At 52.3% G+C, this 21584-nt stretch overlaps 1 long non-coding RNA gene and 6 other non-coding genes across 7 annotated transcripts; 3 read left to right on the forward strand and 4 right to left on the reverse strand.

Moving 5' to 3' along the window:
- Positions 1 to 2069: 2069 nt before the first annotated feature.
- On the reverse strand, positions 2070 to 9632 carry LOC148638442 (uncharacterized). Its single transcript, XR_015931042.1, has 2 exons — positions 9586 to 9632; positions 2070 to 2411 (listed from the first exon to the last, which is right to left on the reverse strand). It is a non-coding gene; the product is annotated as an uncharacterized LOC148638442 (long non-coding RNA).
- A 6685-nt stretch (positions 9633 to 16317) lies between these two features.
- Positions 16318 to 16390, forward strand: trnav-aac (transfer RNA valine (anticodon AAC)). The gene has a single exon. It is a non-coding gene; the product is annotated as a tRNA-Val (tRNA).
- Positions 16391 to 16964: 574 nt separating this feature from the next.
- Positions 16965 to 17036, reverse strand: trnah-gug (transfer RNA histidin (anticodon GUG)). Its single transcript has one exon. It is a non-coding gene; the product is annotated as a tRNA-His (tRNA).
- Positions 17037 to 17730: 694 nt separating this feature from the next.
- On the forward strand, positions 17731 to 17803 carry trnav-cac (transfer RNA valine (anticodon CAC)). The gene has a single exon. It is a non-coding gene; the product is annotated as a tRNA-Val (tRNA).
- Positions 17804 to 18424: 621 nt separating this feature from the next.
- On the reverse strand, positions 18425 to 18496 carry trnad-guc (transfer RNA aspartic acid (anticodon GUC)). Its single transcript has one exon. It is a non-coding gene; the product is annotated as a tRNA-Asp (tRNA).
- A 1026-nt stretch (positions 18497 to 19522) lies between these two features.
- trnaf-gaa (transfer RNA phenylalanine (anticodon GAA)) lies at positions 19523 to 19595 on the forward strand. Its single transcript has one exon. It is a non-coding gene; the product is annotated as a tRNA-Phe (tRNA).
- A 756-nt stretch (positions 19596 to 20351) lies between these two features.
- trnah-gug (transfer RNA histidin (anticodon GUG)) lies at positions 20352 to 20423 on the reverse strand. Its single transcript has one exon. It is a non-coding gene; the product is annotated as a tRNA-His (tRNA).
- Positions 20424 to 21584: the final 1161 nt, after the last annotated feature.

The raw sequence follows: 21584 nt of genomic DNA on the forward strand, positions 1-21584 counted from the left end.
TAAAAGAAGCCGGTGTGTTGCCTCCAGGTGAGGCCCGCGGCCCGACGCCGGTGGTGGCGGTGGTGGCGGTGGCAGAGAACGCGGCGCCGGTGCCGCCGACGAGCGGGGCGCCCCCCCCCCCCCGTGAGCCCCTCGACGTCGGGGCCGCGGCCCGCCCCAACGACAGCGCCCCCCGATCCGGCAGGCGGCCGGTCTCCCGCAGGGAGAAGACGATGAAGCAGCTGGGGAAAGTGTCTTCCGTCCGAGGTAGGAGCAGCAGGGCTGGGCGTTTTGTTGGAGCGAAGTCCCCCTCCAGATAACCCATGAACCCCGTCTCTACTGTCACTCCAGTCAGGACAGGAGGCTCTTCTGTACACAGAGGGTGGCGGGGGTGGGGAACAAGCTGCCCAGCCCTGTGGTTGAAGCCGATACCCCGGCTTCTCTCCAGACACAGCTGGGTGAGCTCCTCCAGTCAGGACAGGGGGCTCTACTGTACACAGAGGGTGGCGGGGGTGTGGAACAACTCCTTTGTTCGGGGCCTTGGGGAATTCTTGTTGTGAAAGGCGCTATATAAAAAAACTGAATTGAAATTGAATCTTACAGGTTTGGGTTTTTCGGAGATCTTGTCAGAGATCTTGTCTGACGTGCCCGTTTCAAAAACGTAACGACACTCCTCACGCCCGAGCGCCGCCGGTCTGTGACGTAACGTATCCTTACACAACCATGACGGTTTCATCATGGAAAGCACAAAAGCCCGAAAAGTGGTTGACGTTTTAATTTGGCAACGCCACGATGGATCCCAGTTTTTTTTTTTATTTTGGAGGCCAAAGAGGACAAAAAAGGAAACGTCCGGAGGTTGATCGATGGTCATCTCTGCGGTTGTTCTGATGTTCTGAAAAAACAAACCAAAAAAAAAAACACCCCTCTCACGTGATAGGGGCTCCCCCCGGCTGTGACGTTTTACCCTACCCCCTTCGGCCAACGTCATACCGGAAGTCCCGCTTCGGGCCGCGGCGATGCTGACGGACTGTCTTGTAGCGTGAGAAGGGTTTAAATTTCGACTTAAGCAGTTGGCCGTCGTTATATTTCACGAGGTATAATACGGGGGGAAAAAGAACATTTATATTTATCAACCTACTAGTAATACTGGGTGGATGTCACGTTCCCCAAAGTTCAGTGCCTCTCTCTAATAAAGTAGAAACGGGACATTAAACTCCGTTCGAAACGGGAGAAATCACCAGGACACGATACAACTGACGTCCGGAAAAAAAAGAAAAAAAGAACTCCTATTCCCATTTGTAATGACCCCGTCGCGTTTTTCCCGGTGTACGCTTCTCTTTCGGAGACCGTTTCTCTCTGGTGTTGTTTTGCTGTTGGAATAAATGCCGAGGTGACCCTTCTGTGTGGAGTCTGCGTGTTCTCTCCAGCGGGTCGTTTCCTCCACCGCAGGGGCTGGTCGAACCGGGGTCTCCCAATCGTCACAGAAGTGTGTGTCGTTTTGGGTGGTGGTGCGGTGGGGGTGCATCGGGGATACTGCGCCCCGAGGGGGTGGCCTCTCACCTTACTCCGGATGAAGGGAGAAGACCTGTACCTTCACGAGTCCGGGTTGTGAAAACTTCTTCTGGCAGTTCAAAACGTTTCGAAGAGACTACAGCGCTACCCTGTGTTCCATTTCTATCGTGTATTATTATACAGTCATAAGTATCTGTCCTGATCACAGAGTCCCCCTCTCACTGCCAGGACTGAAGCCCAGTGCAGCACGAATAATAATAATAATTAATAAGTCTGGACCCTCCACTCAGAGCTCTTCCCAGGTCAGGGGGATCCCCTCCAGCCCCCCCAGTGTGCAGCCCCCACCTGGATGATAATCCAGTCCGCTCAGCACACAGCAGCTCTCAGTGGGGAGGAGAGCAGAGGGATGGAGCCAGTTCAGAGAGGGGGGGTGATAAGGAGGCCATGATGGGTAAAGACCAGTGGGGGAATCAGGCCAGGACACTGGGGTAAAAACCAAAAGCGAAACAGATTTTTAAAAAAAAAAAATTTATTGATGCTTAACAAAAGGTCATCAGTCCAGTCTGGGGCCCCTCAGCTTCAGTCCAGACTGGGGTCCCTCAGCATCGGTCCAGCACAGTCTGGGGTCCCTCAGCTTCGGTCCAGCACAGTCTGGGGTCCCTCAGCTTCAGTCCAGACTGGGGTCCCTCAGCTTCGGTCCAGCACAGTCTGGTGTCCCTCAGCTCCAGTCCAGTCTAGTGCCTCTCAGCTCCGGTCCAGTCCAGTCTGGTGTCCCTAGGCTCCAATCCAGTCGTCTGGTGTCCCTCAGCTCCAGTCCAGTCCAGTTCAGTCCAGTCCAGTCCAGTCCAGTCCAGTCCAGTCCAGTCCAGTCCAGTCCAGTCCAGTCCAGATCTTAGCAGGCACAGAACCAGGAAAGGAACCTGGAAAGAATATTGTTATTGCAGGTGTGAGGGACACAGACACAGACGTCACCATGACATCAAACAGCAAGAGGAGACTCCTCCTTGAATCACAGACATGACCGGGCGGCGCCCCCCTGTCTGCTCACCTGCACCTCCTCTTCCTCTTCTTGTCCTTCCCGGCAGCCTGCTCCTCTTCTCCCTCGCTCTTCCTCTCCTGAGCAACGGTCTCCGCCACCTTCATCGGCTCGTCTTGATCTTCTGTCTCCACCGACACGCAGCTCAGGGACATCAAAAAGACGCATCGGCGCTTCTGAAGCAGAGACAGGAGAGTCACGTTAAGAGTCGGACTGGACACTCCAGGACATGAACACTGCACTGAGAGAGAGAGGGGTTCATACAGACACACTGACTGGACACTCCAGTACATGAACACTGCACTGAGAGAGAGAGGGGTTCATACAGACACACTGACTGGACACTCCAGGACATGAACACTGCACTGAGAGAGAGAGGGGTTCATACAGACACACTGACTGGACACTCCAGGACATGAACACTGCACTGAGAGTGAGAGGGGTTCATACACACACACTGACTGGACACTCCAGTACATGAACACTGCACTGAGAGAGAGAGGGGTTCATACAGACATTCTGACTGGACACTGGACAGGAGTAAAGAGAGGATCAGAGCATTACCCACCTTCTTTTTCTTCTGTCTCACAGGAGGTGGTGATTGGACCTCCTCCAGCTGGAGTCCGAGGAGGGAGAGAGGGGGCAGGAGAGGGACAGCACAGGGAGAGAAAGAGAGAGACAGGTGAGTCAAGTGTCCCAAGAGCACAGAGACTCTGTTGAGATCATACTCGCAGTGAGTGAGCCTGGGTGTAGCCCACTAATTCTGACCCACTGGACACCACAGGACAGAGAGGAGGAGAGAGACACACTGAGGACAGAGAGGAGGAGGAGAGAGACACTGACAGACAGGGCTGAAAGAGACACTGAGACCCAGGGACAGACAAGACGGCAAAACTCCACCACAGACAGGCCTGGGGGCAGGGTGGGACCAGCACTGACCTCCTTCCTCTCTCCTGCCGGAAGAGCTGTCTCCACCTTCTCTTCCTCCTGCAAGTCAAGAGACAGGCTGAGAGAGAGACGGGCTGGCGGGACATCGGCGAACAGAGCTGAAGTCAGAGAGCAGAGGAGACAGGCCCAGCTGGGACAACGCAGGACAGACAGAGAGACAGACAGGGAGACACACGGAGAGACACAGGGAGAGAGACCCAGCTGGGACAACGCAGGACAGACAGAGAGCAGGGAGACACACGGAGAGAGAGGAGGGAGGGAGACCCAGCTGGGACAACGCAGGACAGACAGAGAGCAGGGAGACACACGGAGAGACACAGGGAGACAGGCCCAGCTGGGACAACGCAGGACAGACAGAGAGCAGGAAGACATGGAAAGACACAGGGAGAGAGACAGGGAGAGAGGGACAGACACAGAGAAAAAGAGAGACTCAGACAGAAGGACAGAAAGACAGAAAGAGAGAAGTACAGATGGACAAAAAGACAGAGAAAAGGACAGAAAGACAGAGAAAAGGACAGAAAGACAGATGGACAGAAGGACAGATGGACAGAGAAAAGGATAGATAGAGTGATGGATAGAAAGACAGAAAAGGACAGAAAGACAGATGGACAGAGAAAAGAACAGAAAGACAGAAGGACAGAGAAAAGGACAGAAGGACAGGACAGAGAAAAGGACAGATGGACAGAGGGACAGATGGACTGAAGGATAGATGGACAGACGGACAGACGGACAGACTCTGCCCCACTTGCCTCGTCAGACATCTCCGCCTCTCTCCTTGCCCTCCGCACCGGGGAGCCCCAGGCTGGGCCTGGCGGGGCCGGGCGGGCGATGGGGGGCAGGACGGGCGGGGGCAGGGGCAGGGGCACCGCCCCGGGCAGCAGGGGGGGCTCGAGGGGCATGGCGGGGAAGAAGGGGGGGCGGCGGGGCGGGGCGGGCAGGGGCCTGAGGGGGCCGGAGGGGGGGGCCGGGGGCGGGGAGCGGAGGGGGCTCTCGGGCGAGGAGGGCGAGCCCGAGCGGGACGAGCCGGGCGACCCCGGGAGCTCCAGCTGCAGCTCGGCCGCCCTCTCCAGCTTCTGGACGAGCTCGGGGAGACACGAAGACACCACAGGATTCTGTCCAGCGGGGAGAGGGGGAGACACAACGCAGGGGGGATGAGGAGCAGAGACTACGCCTGGACAGGTGAGTGTGTACAGTGTGTCCAGTGAGAATGTGGACAGGTGAGTGTGTACAGTGTGTCCAGTCAGAGTCTGGACAGGCGAGTGTGTCCAGTGTGTCCAGTAAGAGTGTGGACAGGTGTGTCCAACAGTAAGAAGCTGTCTTACCCTGTAACCCAGCTCAGGGGTGTTAGGGGGTGCTCTGTCTCCTACCCAGATCTCACCTTCAGGTCGTGTGAAATGCCGGACCACTAGGAGACGCTGGAAACGAGGACACAAGACAGAGGTCAGGTCCACAGAGCTCACTCAATCACTACAGCAAGCAGAGACCTCTCGGCCATAAGGACTGTGGGGGTCAGAGTGGGGAGCTGTAGGGTATCGAGAGTTTAGGGGTCAGTGTGGGGAGCTGTAGGGTATCGGGAGTTTAGGGGTCAGTGTGGGGAGCTGTAGGGTATCTTGAGTTTAGGGGTCAGAGTGGGGAGCTGTAGGGTATCGGGAGTTTAGGGGTCAGAGTGGGGAGTTGTAGGGTATCGGGAGTTTAGGGGTCAGTGTGGGGGGCTGTAGGGTATCGGGAGTTTAGGGGTCAGTGTGGGGAGCTGTAGGGTATCGGGAGTTTAGGGGTCAGTGTGGGGAGCTGTAGGGTATCGGGAGTTTAGGGGTCAGTGGGGGGAGCTGTAGGGTAGATGTGGGGCACCGGGCCCACCACAGGGCGGCCGGTCCAGTCTCGCGGAAGGCGACCGGGTCAGACTTACGGAAAAGCACCGGGACTTGGGCCGGGACCTCTCCCGCTGCCAGTCCGGGTTCGGCCTGACCGGTGTGACCTGTGAAGACGCCAAACAGCCCATCTCCGAGACACCTCTGACCACATAGCCCAGCCCAGTCTTGTCGCGACTAGGGGCCTTGGGCAGTCTCTACAGTGTGTCCAGTGAGAGTGTGGACAGGTGAGTCTCTACAGTGTGTCCAGTGAGAGTGTGGACAGGTGAGTGTGTCCAGTGTGTCCAGTAAGAGTCTGGACAGGTGAGTCTCTACAGTGTGTCCAGTGAGAGTCTGGACAGGTGAGTGTGTACAGTGTGTCCAGTGAGAGTGTGGACAGGTGAGTGTGTACAGTGTGTCCAGTGAGAGTCTGGACAGGTGAGTGTGTCCAGTGTGTCCAGTAAGAGTCTGGACAGGTGAGTCTCTACAGTGTGTCCAGTAAGACTCTGGACAGGTGAGTGTGTACAGTGTGTCCAGTGAGAGTCTGGACAGATGAGTGTGTACAGTGTGTCCAGTGAGAGTGTGGACAGGTGAGTGTGTACAGTGTGTCCAGTGAGAGTCTGGACAGGTGAGTCTCCACAGTGTGTCCAGTAAGAGTCTGGACAGGTGAGTGTGTACAGTGTGTCCAGTGAGAGTGTGGACAGGTGAGTGTGTACAGTGTGTCCAGTGAGAGTGTGGACAGGTGAGTCTCTACAGTGTGTCCAGTGAGAGTCTGGACAGGTGAGTCTGTACAGTGTGTCCAGGAAGAGTCTGGGACATCCAGAGGCAATCTGTGCTCTCAGAAGGCCATAATGGACCCGCGACCCTGTCTCTTGAGCCGAGGCGTGTCCTCAGTCAAGATCACCACTGGAAGTGTCTCTCCTCGTCTGGAGGTGTTACCGTGAGACCTGGTCTGTCAAGCGCTTTGCGCTGCTATGTGTGTGAAAGGTGCTCTATCAGTGAAGTTTATTATTATTATTATCATACAGCGAGCGCTGCTGGGGGCGGAGAGGCCAGTCGGAGGAGGGCTGGACGCTGGACGCTGGACGGCGGGCGGGAGGGGTGGACTTACGATGCCTCGCCGGGCCCGGGTCCTGCTGCGACCGCGCACGGCCGTGAGGCATCTCTGTCGGTCCATCGTCCTGCCGAGACAAGCAGAGTCACAGAGCGGAGGGCAGGGGGCGGAGCCATACAGCTGGGCGGCTTGTTCCCCACCCCCGCCCTCCTCTGTGTACAGAAGAGCCTCCTGTCCTGACTGGAGGACCTCACCCAGCTGTGTCTGGAGAGGAGCCAGGGTATCAGCTTTGTTCCACACCCCCGCCACTCTCTGTGTAGAGGTGCACCTCCTCTCAATATCTTTTTACAGCACGATCACACCCATAAGAGTTGAGTAACGGTAAAAAAAACAACTTATTTCTCCACTTATTTTGTAATTTCTCGCCAGCGGCACTTTTGACTGACTTACCGATTTCACGGGGATTCTGAAGAGCGATTCTGAAGATGAAACTAACGATCTAAGTCGAAGTAACTTTATTGGAAGAAACACGTGTTTAGAAAAGACTATATAGCGCTTTCCTCCTCTCTCTTCACTCCTCTGAGCTCACGGTGCTCCGGCGCCGCCCCGCGCTAGAATCCGCCGCTCTGTGACGTCAGGCGGCTCATTGTGACGCCCCCGTGACGTCGCCCCAAACGCGCTCACGGCTCGGCCGCGAAACAAAAATGGCCGACATTTTTCACGGTTGCTGTTTTTTTTTGGGTGGACATTTTATTTTTCCAACTCTCGGCGGCCAGCCGGGTGTCCCTGTACGACCCCGGTAGTCGCCACCTCGGACAGGCAGGGGAAACGGGTCCAGGTGTTTCCGGCCCAAGGGTTACAAAAGCTGCACTTGAATTTAAAGACAAAATCACGTCGAGGGCGCATTCAGCACCCCCACGTCCAACACGGGTTTCCGTGGGGTTTGGTTCAGTGAAATTAGACCCCCCCCCCCCCCCGACCCCCAAATCAAAGAAAGAAAACCAGGCACGTCGACCTCTCTACAACACCACCCGGCTGTTTCTGTTTCAAACCGTGGGAAAAAAATAAATAAAATTTCGCCCCTCACCCACCGCCGCGCAAAAAAACACAACTTTACGCTACAGAAACGGCCTGTGTGAGGGGGGGCACGGGAAAAAAAAATAAAACCTGCGTGTTTTCGGCAGAGTAAGCTCAGCGGGGAAACTCCCTGAATCTCGGGGTTGCTTCTTGAACCCCAAAAACGACCTTTTTTCTCTCTCTCGTTTTCTTGGTGTCTGGGACGTTCACGAACTCCGCCGCGTCGGTGCGATTCCCAGCGGGACGTGAACATAACCCCCCCCCGTGGAGCCACAGCGCCCCCGTGTGGCCGAGAGGACCACCACCCGCAGGGCTGAGCTTTTACTGCCGTGTCCCGCTTTCACTCTGGCGATGAAGGAGGGAATCAAGGAGGATAATTAATATTGTGATCCACCAGTCCATCACAGGACACACACACACCCTGGACAGGACACTAGTCCTTCACAGGATACAAGTCCATTACAGTACACACACACACCCTGGAAAGGACAGCAGACCATCACAGGACACACACACACACTCACACACCCTGGACAGGACAGCAGTCCTTCACAGGATATAAGTCCATTACAGTACACACACACACCCTGGAAAGGACAGCAGACCATCACAGGACACACACACACACACTCACACACCCTGGACAGGACAGCAGTCCATCACAGGACACACACACACTCACACACCCTGGACAGGACACCAGCCCATCACAGGACACACACAGACTCATACACCCTGGACAGGACAGCAGTCCAACACAGGACACACACACACTCACACACCCTGGACAGGACACCAGTCCATCACAGGATGTTCAGTGCCTCTCTCTAATAAAGTAGAAACGCAACATTAAACTCTGTTCAAAACGGGAGCAATCACCAGGACACCATACACCTTGCTCCGGCCGAAAGGAGATGACCTGTACCTTCATGAGTCTGGGTTGTGAAAACTTCTTCTGGCAGTTCAAAACATTTCGAAGAGACTACAGCGCTACCCTGTGTTCCATTTCTATCGTGTATTATTATACAGTCATAAGTATCTGTACTGATCACAGAGTCCCCCTCTCACTGCCAGGACTGAAGCCCAGTGCAGCACGAATAATAATAATAATTAATAAGTCTGGACCCTCCCCTCAGAGCTCTTCCCAGCTCTTCCCAGGTCAGGGGGATCCCCTCCAGTCCCCCCAGTGTGCAGCCCCCACCTGGATGATGCTCCAGTCCGCTCAGCACACAGCAGCTCTCAGTGGGGAGGAGAGCAGAGGGATGGAGCCAGTTCAGAGACAGGGGTGATTAGGAGGCCATGATGGGTCAAGACCAGGGGGGGAATCAGGCCAGGACACTGGGGTAACACCCCTACTCTTCTCCAGTTTTTCCCAGGAGTCTCCCCTCCAGGTACTGACCAGGCTCCCACCTGCTGGGCTCCAGTTTTCCACAGTCCAGTCTGGGGTCCCTCAGCTTCAGTCCAGACTGGGGTCTGGGGTCCCTCAGCTTCAGTCCAGTCCAGTTTGGGGCCCCCCAGCTTCAGTCCAGTCTGGGGCCCCTCAGCTTCAGTCCAGTGCAGTCTGGGGCCCCTCAGCTTCAGTCCAGTCCAGTCTGGTGTCCCTCAGCTCCAGTCCAACGCAGTCTGGGGCCCCTCAGCTCCAGTCCAGTCCAGACTGGGGTCCCTCAGCTTCGGTCCAGCGCAGACTGGGGTCCCTCAGCTTCGGTCCAGCGCAGACTGGGGTCCCTCAGCTTCGGTCCAGCACAGTCTGGGGCCCCTCAGCTTCGGTCCAGTCCAGTCTGGGGCCCCTCAGCTCCGGTCCAGCACAGTTTGGGGTCCCTCAGCTTCAGTCCAGCACAGTCTGGGGTCCCTCAGCGTCAGTCCAGCACAGTCTGGGGTCCCTCAGCTTCGGTCCAGCACAGTTTGGGGTCCCTCAGCTTCAGTCCAGACTGGTGTCCCTCAGCTCCAGTTCAGTCCAGTCCAGTCCAGTCCAGATCTTAGCAGGCACAGAACCAGGAAAGGAACCTGGAAAGAATATTGTTATTGCAGGTGTGAGGGACACAGACACAGACGTCACCATGACATCAAACAGCAAGAGGAGACTCCTCCTTGAATCACAGACACGACCGGGCGACGCCCCCCTGTCTGCTCACCTGCCCCTCCTCTTCCTCTTCTTGTCCTTCCCGGCAGCCTGCTCCTCCTCTCCCTCGCTCTTCCTCTCCTGACCCACGGTCTCCGCCGCCTCCATCGGCTCGTCCTGATCATCTGTCTCCACCGACACGCAGCTCAGGGAGTTTAAAAAGACGCACCAGCGCTTCTGAAGCAGAGACAGGAGAGTCACGTTAAGAGTCGGACTGGACACTCCAGGACATGAACACTGCACTGAGAGAGAGAGAGGGGTTCATACAGACACATGACTGGACACTCCAGTACATGAACACTGCACTGAGAGAGAGAGGGGTTCATACAGACACACTGACTGGACACTCCAGTACATGAACACTGCACTGAGAGAGAGAGGGGTTCATACAGACACACTGACTGGACACTCCAGGACATGAACACTACACTAAGAGAGAGAGGGGTTCATACAGACACACTGACTGGACACTAGACAGGAGTAAAGAGAGGATCAGAGCATTACCCACCTTCTTTTTCTGCTGTCTCAGAGGAGGTGGTGATTGGACCTCCTCCAGCTGGAGTCCAAAGAGGGAGAGAGGGGGCAGGAGAGGGACAGCACAGGGAGAGAAAGAGAGAGACAGGTGAGTCAAGTGTCCCAAGAGCACAGAGACTCTGCTGAGATCACACTCGCAGTGAGTGACACCGACACTAACCAGCCTCAGGACAGCACTGCTAGAGCACCACAACCCAGACTCAACCACATCACAGCACAGATCAAACAGCAATATCTCACACACTGGGACACACACACACAAACACAACATAAACTGGAATGCTACAGAACCTTACACAGACAATACACACTAGCTGAATATTTGACCAAAATAAAAAATAACAAACAGAAACAGACCCTGACGAAGTACAGGCTCAGTGACCACAACCTGGCCATAGAAACTGGGCGACACAGGCAGACCTGGCTGCCCAGAGAGGACAGGCTGTGCTCCCACTGCCAGCGGGGAGAAATAGAGACAGAGGTGCACTTCCTACTGCACTGTGAAAGATACTCTGGGATTAGAGAAACATTCTTCCCGAAATTCAGAAATCTAATCCCAGAGTTCCCACACCTGCCAGAATCACAACGGGTCCCAATCCTACTGGGAGAGGGATGAGGGAACTCAGTTGATCTGGCAGCCCAGTATGTGATCTCCTGTCACAGCCTGAGGAACAGTGAGTCTGTCTCCCAATAATGCTCCAGCCTCCTACAGTATATGTCAATATTTTATAATATGTCTTTGTTGTAAATGTCTGTAACATGTCTGCGTTACGCAGAGAGTGGCGGGGGTTGGATGTCAAGGCCTGACGATACCGCATTACGCAGAGAGTGGAGGGGTGGGATGTCAAGGCCTGACGACACTGCTTTATGCAGAGAATGGAGGGGTGGGTGTCTGGGCCATACGACACTTCTTTATTCAGAGAGTGGAGGGGGTGGGATGTCAGGGCTAGATGACACTGCTTTACACAGAGAGTGGAGAGGTGGGTGTCAAGGCTATACGACAGTGCTTTCCGCAGAGAGTGGTGGGGGTGTGATGTCAGGGCCATACAACAGTGCTTTACACAGAGAGTGGTGGGGGTGGGATGCCAGGGCCATATGACACTGCTTTACACAGAGAGTGGTGGGGCTAGGATGTCAGGGCCATATGACACTGCTTTACACAGAGAGTGGTGGGGGTGGGATGTCAGGGCTATACGACAGTGCTTTCGGCAGAGAGTGGTGGGGGTGTGATGTCAGGGCCATACGACACTTCTTTACGCAGGGAGTGGCAGGGGTGGGATGTCAGGGCCTGATGATACTAGTTTACACAGTTAGTGGTGGGGGTGGGATGTCAGGGCCATACGACACTTCTTTATGCAGAGAGTGACAGGGCTTGACGACACTGCTTTATGCAAAAAATGGAGGGGTGGGTGTCAGGGCTATATGACAGTGCTTTCCTCAGAGAGTGGTGGGGGTGTAATGTCAGGGCCATACAGCAGTGCTTTACACAGAGAGTGGTGGGGGTGGGATGTCAGGGCCATATGACACTGCTTTACACAGAGAGTGGCGGGGGTGGGATATCAGGGCCTGACAACACAGCTTAACGCAGAGTGTGTCAGGGTTATACGGCAGTGCTTAACGCAGAGAGTGGTGGGGGTGTGATGTCAGGGCCATACGACAGTGCTTTACACAGAGAGTGGCGGGGGAGGGATGTCAGGGCTTGACAACACTGCTTTATGTAGAGAGTGGAGGGGAGAGTTTCAGGGCCATAAGACACTGCTTTATGCAGAGAGTGGAGGGATTGGTGTCAGGGCCATACGACACTACTTTACACAGAGAGTGGCGGGTGTGGGATGTCAGGTCCTGACGATACTAATTTACGTAGACAGTGGCGGGGGTGGGATGTCAGGGCCTGACGACACTGCTTTATTCAAAGAGTGGAGGGGTGGCTGTCAGGGCTATACGACAGTGTTTAATGCAGAGAGTGGAGGGATGGGTGTCAGGGCTATACGACACTTCTTTACGCAGGGAGTGGCAGGGGTGGGATGTCAGGGCCTGACGATACTTATTTACGCAGAGAGTGGCAGGGGTGGGATGTCAGGGCCTGAAGATACTGCTTTTCGCAGAGAGCGGAGGAGGTGGGATACGACCTCTCAGTGGGGCCAGCAGGGGGCACTCACCCTGCGGTCTGTGTGGGTCTTAATGCCCCAGTGTAGTGACGGGGGACACGACCTGGCCCACCAGCAACGAGCAGGTTACCAGATCTAGACAAAGGGGGCAACTCTTAGTCGTATGAGCTTAGTCACACATCGCAGCGATTAAAAAAACAAAACAAACATATTATGTCTGTTACTAACGACTTTTTTTTCCTACATTGAAAGTCTCTTTCCCGGGTGATTTTCTAGCGCGACTGGGGCTCTTCATTTCTCCTCAGTGTCTCATCGCGGGCGGATTTGAAACAGACCACAGAAGGTGGTCACACACTATATTATTATTGAGAGACAGGCTCACTGTACCTCAGGCTGGGACAGTAGATCACACTGTATTATTATTATTAATATTATTGAGAGTCTGGCTCACTGTTCCCCAGGCTGGGACAGGAGATCCCACACTGTATTATTATTATTGAGAGACAGGCTTACTCTCTGTTCCTCAAGCTGAGACAGGACATCACATACTGTATTATTATTGATTGACAGGCTCACTGTTCCTCAGGCTGGGACAGGAGATCACACACTGTATTATTATTATTGAGAGACAAGCTCACTGTCTGTTCCTCAGGCTGGGACAGAGGATCACACACTGTATTATTATTATTTAGAGACAGGCTCACTGTCTGTTCCTCAGAGTTGGACAGGAGATCCCACACTGAATTATTATTATAGAGAGACAGGCTCACTGTATGTTCCCCAGGCTGGGTCAGGAGCTCACACAGTATTATTATAATTATTGAGAGACAGTCTCACTGTCTGTTCCTCAGTCTTGGACAGGAGATCACACACTGTATTATTATTATTGAGAGACAGGCTCACTGTCTGTTCCCCAGGCTGGGACAGGAGATAACACTGTATTATTATTGAGAGACAAACTCACTGTCTGTTCCTCAGGCTGGGACAGTAGATCACACTGTATTATTATTATTGAGAGTCTGGCTCACTGTTCCCCAGGCTGGGACAGGAGATCCCACACTATATTATTATTATTTAGAGACAGACTCACTGTCGTTTCCTCGGTCTGGGACAGATGGTCATACACTGTATTATTATTGAGACAGGCTCACTGTCTGTTCCTCAATCTGGGACAGTAGATCACATTGTATTATTATTATTAATATTATTGAGAGTCTGGCACACTGTTCCCCAGGCTGGGACAGGAGATCCCACACTGTATTATTATTATTTTGAGACAGGCTCACTGTTTGTTCCTCAGGCTGGGACAGGAGATCACACACTGTATTATTATTATTGAGAGACAAGCTTACTCTCTGTTCCTCAGGCGAAGACAGGACATCACATACTGTATTATTATGGATTGACAGGCTCATTGTTCCTCAGGCTGGGACAGGAGATCAGACACTGTATTATTATTATAGTGAGACAGGCTCACTGTATATTCCCCAGGCTGGGACAGGAGGTCATACATTATATTATTATTATAGAGAGACAGGCTCACTGTATGTTCCACAAGCTGAGACAGGAATTCACACTGTATTATTATTATTGAGAGACAGGCTCACTGTCTGTTCCTCAGGCTGGGACAGAGGATCACACACTGTATTATTATTGAGAGACAGGCTCACTCTCTGTTCCTCAGGCTGGGACAGGAGATCACACATTGGCTTGTTATTGAGAGGCAGGCTCACTGTCTGTTCCTCAGGCTGGGACAGGAGATCACACACTGTATTATTATTATTGAGAGACAGGCTCACTGTCTGTTTCTCAGGCTGGGACAGGAGATCACACACTGTATTATTATTATTGACAGATAGGCTGACTGTCTGTTCCTCAGAATGGGACAGGAGATCACACACTGTATTACTATTATTGACAGATCGGCTCACTGTGTCTTCGCTTGGGCTTGAACAGGAGATCACACACTGGATTATTATTATTGAGAGACAGGCTCACAGTCTGTTCCTCAGGCTGGGACAGGAAATCACACACTCTATTATTATTATTGAGAGACAGGCTCACTGTCTGTTCCTCAGGCTAGGGTAGGATATCACACACTGTATTATTAGTATTGAGAGAAAGCCTCAGTGTTCCCCAGGCCGGGAAAGGAGATAACACATTGTATTTTTATGATTGAGAGACAGGCTCACTGTTCCTCAGGCTGGGACAGGAGTTCAAACTGTATTATTATTATTATTGAGAGACAAGCTCACTGTTCCTCAGGCTGGGACAGGAAATGACACACTGTATTATTATTATTGAGAGACAAGCTCACTGTTCCCCAGGCTGGGACAGGAGGTCATACTCTGTATTATTATTATTGAGAGACAAGCTCACTGTTCCTCAGGCTGGGACAGGAGATCACAAACTGTATTATTATTATAGAGAGACCTGCTCTTTCCTGACTGTTCCTTAGGCTGGGACAGCAGGTCATAATCTGCTTTTTTATTATTGAGAGACTGGCTCACTCCTGTCTGTTCCTCAGGTTGGGAAAGGAGATCACACACTGTATTATTATTATTGAGAGACGGGATCACTGTCTGTTCCTCTGACTGGGGCAGGAAATGACACACTGTATAATTAGTATTGAGAGACAGGCTCAGTGTTCCCCAGGCTGAGACAGGAGATCACACACTGTATTATTATTATTGAGTATCTGGTTCACTGTTCCTCAGGCTGGGGCAGGATATCACACACTGTATTATTAGTATTGAGAGACAGCCTCAGTGTTCCCCAGGCTTGGACAGCAGATCACACACTGTATTATTAGTATTGAGATACAGACTCACTGTCTGTTCCTCCTGCTGGGACTGGAGATCACACACTATTCTATTATTACTGAGGGACATGCTCACTGTTTGTCCTTCAGACTGGGACAGGACATTCCACACTAGGTTATCATTATTGAGAGACAGGCTCGCTGTCTGTTCCTCAGGCTAGTACAGGAGATCACGCACTGTATTATTATTATTTAGATACAGGCTCACTGTGTGTTCCTCTGGCTGGGACAGTAGATCACACTGTATTATAATTATTGAGAGGCTGACTCACTGTTTCCCAGGCTGGGACAGGAGATCACACACTGTATTATTATTGAGAGACAGGCTCACTGTCTGTTCCTCTGGCTGGGGCAGGGAATCACACACTGTATTATTAGTATTATTAAGAGACAGGCTCGCTGTCTGCTCCTCAGGCTGGAACAGGATATCACACACTGTTGTAGTGTTCTCTCACGAGGCACCAGTTCTGTAGGGGTTTGGGCATTTACTGGGACAATTATTTTGTGGCAGTAAATCACAAAATTGATTATTTTAATGGTCTTAGAATCCAACCATGCGACATAACTCAAACAACGCACACACAGGTACTAATACACGAGGATACATTTGTTAATATATAGAATATGCATGCAAACCTAACAGATCTTATCGTAAGGGTTATCAGAATACAAAAGATATAAATTCATTCAGTTACAAAGAGTTACACATATCAAGAGGACATAAGTTCTTTATATCATTCATTTAGACCGTTTCGTAATTGAACTTGTTTACAACTTCTACATGAGATACTCAAAACAAGTACATAACCCTTAGGAATTAATTTGATATCAACTGGTTGGGAGCAGTAATGCAATAAGGTTGAATACTCACTGCCGGGGGGGCCCTTTTCTCACCGTTTCCGTAGTGCAGCGGTTATCACGTTTGCGTCACACGCGAAAAATCCCCGGTTCGAAACAGCCTCGTTTTGTATGCTCCTGTACTTCACTTGAACGACCGGTCACATGTTCCTTTCCTTCTGAGTGACGTTCCTGCAACACTCTCCCGCTCCTCTTGGTGCGCTCATGCCGCAACACAGGAAGGCTGGTGCAGGTGGCTGTGTGCTCTTTGCACCGCCGAAATAGCTCAGCTGGGAGAGCGTTAGACTGAAGATCTAAAGATCCTGGGTTTCGGCATTTTGTTTCATCGCGCCCTTTGTTCCTCTCTCCAGCGCCCCCTGCCTAAAGTGACGCGTCCCTTTCTCAGCCCGAAACGCAAGCGAGACACCAGCAGCAGTCCCTACAGGTTTCCGTAGTGTAGCGGCTATCACGTTCGCCTAACACGCGAAAGGTCCCCGGTTCGAGACCGGGCGGAAACAGCCTCGTTTTGCACGCTCCTGTACTTCACAGAGGTCTTGAGCGACCGGTCATTTGTTCCCAATGTATTTCCGGTGCCTTCGTGCACTCTTGTACCAAACGCACGTTCCTTCTGTACGCGGAGCCGATCATTTGCAATTGGGCTGTGCCGACAGACCAGGTCGAGCTCTGTCGGCTCAAAAGCAGCGCAGGACCTGCAAGAACAACAGAAAGATTAGCATCCAGCGGGGGCCTCTTAGTGAGCCCAAGAGCTCATCAAGAATCGGCTCCAGCAACAGGGCTGGGCGCATTGTTCCATTCTCCGCCCACTCTCGGTGTAAACAAGTCCCTCCTGGTCTCTGCTTGAAATGCACTTTCCTGCGTTTGCTTTGGTGTAACTGGCTTCCCCTGCATGGGCGAATGTGAAGAAGATCCTTAGTAAGTCATTGAAGAAAACCGAGAAGAGGTCGGAGTGGCCTCTGTCGTTCATCAACGATCCAGTCAGGCAGTACTCCTCTGTAAAGCGCCGTTCGTTCACGTCGATTGGCTTTTTTTTGCCTTCATTCGTGCGAGTAGTAAAAGCAGACGCCCCTATTCTGCCGTGACCCGGATTCGAACCGGGGTTGTTGCGGCCACAACGCAAAGTACTGACCACTATACGATCACAGCGAGTTACCGAGACACACGCGGCAGGGCGGAAAGGGCTGTGCTCTCTTCGTGTGACATAATTCGGAAAAGTCCTGACGTTGCATTTCAACTGAGCCCCAGTATACATCGACCCTTCGACACTCTGAGTGACAACTCTCTTGCGTGTTTTCTCATATTTATGTAGTTTGCTTGCATGATGCCGGGAACAGCATGGTTGTTTGCTGCCATATAGTCTAGCGGTTAGGGTTCCTGGTTTTCACCCAGGCGGTTCGACTCGGTTTTGCCTCCTGCTTTCCAAAAGATCAGCACCGTGTACGAAAGAGCCGCATTAAAACTACTCGAACGTGCAAAACGTGCGAGAAGAGGGGGCGCTTGTTTCCAACCGAAACTTCTCGCGTGTGAGACGAGCTGATCATCGCTGTGGGAGGGTTACTCTGGTAGACAGGGCTGACCTTCGGCAATAGGATTTATAGTCTCCAAGATGATATTTGCACTTTCTGGAGAGGCGATTTTCTCCACTTCAGTAGCCCGATTTCGTCGATTGCGTGGAGAGGGCTGTAGAATGTGGCGCCGCCTTTCCTGCTCCGTCCATGACAGGCGTGCTGGTCTCTGGAGAGAGAGCACGGTCCATCAGCGCACTCCAATAAAGGCACTGGAAGCAGCTAAATCGCATTGGCGAAGCTCAGCGCTGGGCCGCTGGGCACGTCTTACCACCGTTTCCGTAGTGTAGTGGTTATCACGTTCGCCTCACACGCGAAAGGTCCCCGGTTCGAAACCGGGCGGAAACCGACATCTTTTGTCGCCAGGCACAAAAGGGGATTGGGGATTCGCCTAGCGCTGTGATCGAACAGACCCACTGGACCCACCTCTTAGTGTGGCGGGATCTGCACAGTGCATGTCACAGCGCATCCTGCTTTCACTTCAAGGCGCGTCCTGATGCACCCCAGTCTCCCGCGTGACAGGTGGGGACAGGTGACAGGTCCTATACTAACGAGGAAGACATCGCTCTCTCCGACCCCCGGCATCGTGTCCCGACCCACCGTGCTGGAAGCCGACGCGTGCTGTGATTCCTTTACGGAGCAGAAATGACAACCGAGGAGCCGAGAGATCATTTCAGCATTTCGCGTCTGAACGGAAAACACAAACGACCAACTCGGAATGACTTGCCTTTGACGCTTCTCAAAGCGTTCTTTGTGCATCGAACAGACCCACTCACCTCTTAGTGTGGCGGGATCTGCACAGTGCATGTCGCAGCGCTTCCTGCTTTCACTTCAATGTGCTTCCTGATGTCGAGTCGACTGCCGTGCGGAGGCTCTGAAAGCGAGAGCAATGAAAAGGTGCACGACGCTGTGAAAGAAAACAGAGAAGTGAAAGGCAGTCATTTCTCTAAGGAGGTGAAAGAAAAGCTACTCCCCGTCGGGGAATCGAACCCCGGTCTCCCGCGTGACAGGCGGGGATACTTGCCACTATACTAACGAGGAAGACATCGCTCTCTCCAACCCCCGGCATCGTGTCCCGACCCAGCATGCTGGAAGCCGACGCGTGCTGTGATCCCTTTACGGAGCAGAAATGACAACCGAGGAGCCGAGAGATCATGTCAGCATTTCGCGTCTGAACGGAAAACACAAACGACCAACTCGGAATGACTTGGCTTTGACGCTTTTCAAAGTGTTCTTTGTGCACGACGACTGCGCCGCCTAGCAGATACAAAGGGGTTGTACAACTTTGAACTAGCAAATGGAAGAGGGCTAAGCCCCCTCTCTTTTAGCCCAGGTTCGATCTGTCTCCCAGAATCACCAGGGCGCACACACACACACACACCCGTGCCGTTGAAGTGCTCTGCTTCATTTCTAAGGGCAACTCAACATTCACTCCTATCCCGAGTGCAGAAAAGACAGCATCCACAGCAACAACAGCTCAGGTCTCTGCACAGGAGCTAAGCTGCCCTCATCTCCTCTGCTCTGCGGCTCCTGCAGAGTGGAGTCCTGCCTGGAGCCGTTTTTGCAGGCGGCGGCTCCCCGCGCCCTGTCTGGGCGTCGTGTCCAAGAGCTCCTGGGAGGAAGAGAGAGCCCTCCCACTCGGGGGCTTTTCCATTGTCTGTGTGAGGAGGGGCGGGTGTGTCCAGTAGCTTATCGAGCGGAAGCCTGGGGCGGCGGAGAGCTGTGATCGTGCAGACCTTGAGGTGTCACCTCTTTGTCTGCTTTCCCGCCCCCCCTCCGCCCAAGCTCTGCTCCAAAGTAGCCCGGCAACCCCTCACACCTGCACGTGTCACAACCTAAGGTGCGGTCATGAGACACCCATGGGGTGTCGTTCTGTTCTTGCTAATTGTTTCCTGCCCGTCGCAGGCAGGAGTCCATGCGAGGAAGATGCGCTGGACAGAGCTCAGAGGGCGCAGCTGGGTGGCTTTCCTTCTGAGTGACGTTCCTGCAACACTCTCCCGCTACTCTTGGTGCGCTCATGCCACAACACAGGAAGGCTGGAGCAGGTGGCTATGGGCTTTGCGCACTGCCGAAATAGCTCAGTTGGGAGAGCGTTAGACTGAAGATCTAAAGGTCCCTGGTTCGATCCCGGGTTTCGGCATTTCGTTTCATCGCGACCTTTGTTCCTCTCTCCAGCGCCACCTGCCTAAAGTGACGCGTCCCTTTCTCAGCCCGAAACGCAAGCGAGACACCAGCAGCAGTCCCTACAGGTTTCCGTAGTGTAGCGGCTATCACGTTCGCCTAACACGTGAAAGGTCCCCGGTTCGAGACCGGGCGGAAACAGCCTCGTTTTGCACGCTCCTGTACTTCACAGAGGTCTTGAGCGACCGGTCATTTGTTCCCAATGTATTTCCGGTGCCTTCGTGCACTCTTGTACCAAACGCACGTTCCTTCTGTACGCGGAGCCGATCATTTGCAATTGGGCTGTGCCGACAGACCAGGTCGAGCTCTGTCGGCTCAAAAGCAGCGCAGGACCTGCAAGAACAACAGAAAGATTAGCATCCAGCGGGGGCCTCTTAGTGAGCCCAAGAGCTCATCAAGAATCGGCTCCAGCAACAGGGCTGGGCGCATTGTTCCATTCCCCGCCCACTCTCGGTGTAAACAAGTCCCTCCTGGTCTCTGCTTGAAATGCACTTTCCTGCGTTTGCTTTGGTGTAACTGGCTTCCCCTGCATGGGCGAATGTGAAGAAGATCCTTAGTAAGTAATTGAAGAAAACCGAGAAGAGGTCGGAGTGGCCTCTGTCGTTCATCAACGATCCAGTCAGGCAGTACTCCTCTGTAAAGCGCCGTTCGTTCACATCGATTGGCTTTTTTTTGCCTTCATTCGTTCGAGTGGTAAAAGCAGACGCCCCTATTCTGCCGTGACCCGGATTCGAACCGGGGTTGTTGCGGCCACAACGCAAAGTACTGACCACTATACGATCACAGCGAGTTACCGAGACACACGCGGCAGGGCGGAAAGGGCTGTGCTCTCTTCGTGTGACATAATTCGAAAAAGTCCTGACGTTGCATTTCAACTGAGCCCCAGTATACATCGACCCTTCGACACTCTGAGTGACAACTCTCTTGCGTGTTTTCTCATATTTATGTAGTTTGCTTGCATGATGCCGGTGAAGTGGAAATCTAATAAGTAAATTGATTCTTAAAAATGTAGAGAGCTTTGAAAAAATATATTGGTGCTTTTAGATAATATATTTCAAGGATGTAACTGCTGTGCTACAGTGCGTGCAGAATTTTAGAAAACAGTTCGTCAACAAAGTACACTGTTTAGGTTAGTTTAGAAGACAATGTACCAAAACAATATATGCTGTCTGGGTCATTAGAATTAGCTGAAAGTAACTGATAAGCTTTGAATAACAAATCTAGTTTTTCTTCTCTCGCTCTATGATGTAATCTGTTTTCTCTTAGAGAAAGGGGAAGTTTTAGAAGGGACCAAGTGCTGAATTTTTTTACAGCGCAACGTCTTATAAAAACCCTGTACTGCTTGTAACAAATTGAGTCTCTGGTTGCACTTTGCAGGGCTCCCAATATTGCAATATTGAAATAAAGACCTTACTCAGGTGAGAACTCTCTCTTGTGGCTTCCTTGATAGTTATATTTCCATGACAATTTGGGGGCTCGTCCGGGATCACAAACCTGAGCGCGAACGGCTGCTGAAACTCCATCCGGACCCGGACAATTTTAGCAAATTGGACGAACCTCGGAGGATAAACTGTTTATCCTTCCAGAGACGCGTCTGGAGTATTGGCAGCTGTCTGACGTCAGTAAGTGATCCTTTAAAATTAATAGTTATATTTCCATGACAAGAGAAAAACCATCAACACCCCTACCACCTCCACCAATCCTAACCTTGTTGTTACTATACCCTCTGACCTTTCCCTTTCACCCCTTTGCATCCTCAGCTAACATATTTTAAAATTACAATAGACTGTATAGTATTTATGTTTAAAATTAAGGTAAATATGTCAAAATATCAAAATCCAACTGCACAGTGCTATTGTAAGAATGCTTGTCAAGTTCTCAAACAAACCTGCATTGTATTTTTAAAATATTTCAGCAGAGGATTCTGGATAACTGGAGTATAAATGAA

This window comes from Lepisosteus platostomus (genome assembly GCF_059453375.1).
Source record: "Lepisosteus platostomus isolate fLepPlt1 chromosome 5 unlocalized genomic scaffold, fLepPlt1.hap1 SUPER_5_unloc_1, whole genome shotgun sequence".
Lineage (NCBI taxonomy): Eukaryota > Metazoa > Chordata > Actinopteri > Semionotiformes > Lepisosteidae > Lepisosteus > Lepisosteus platostomus.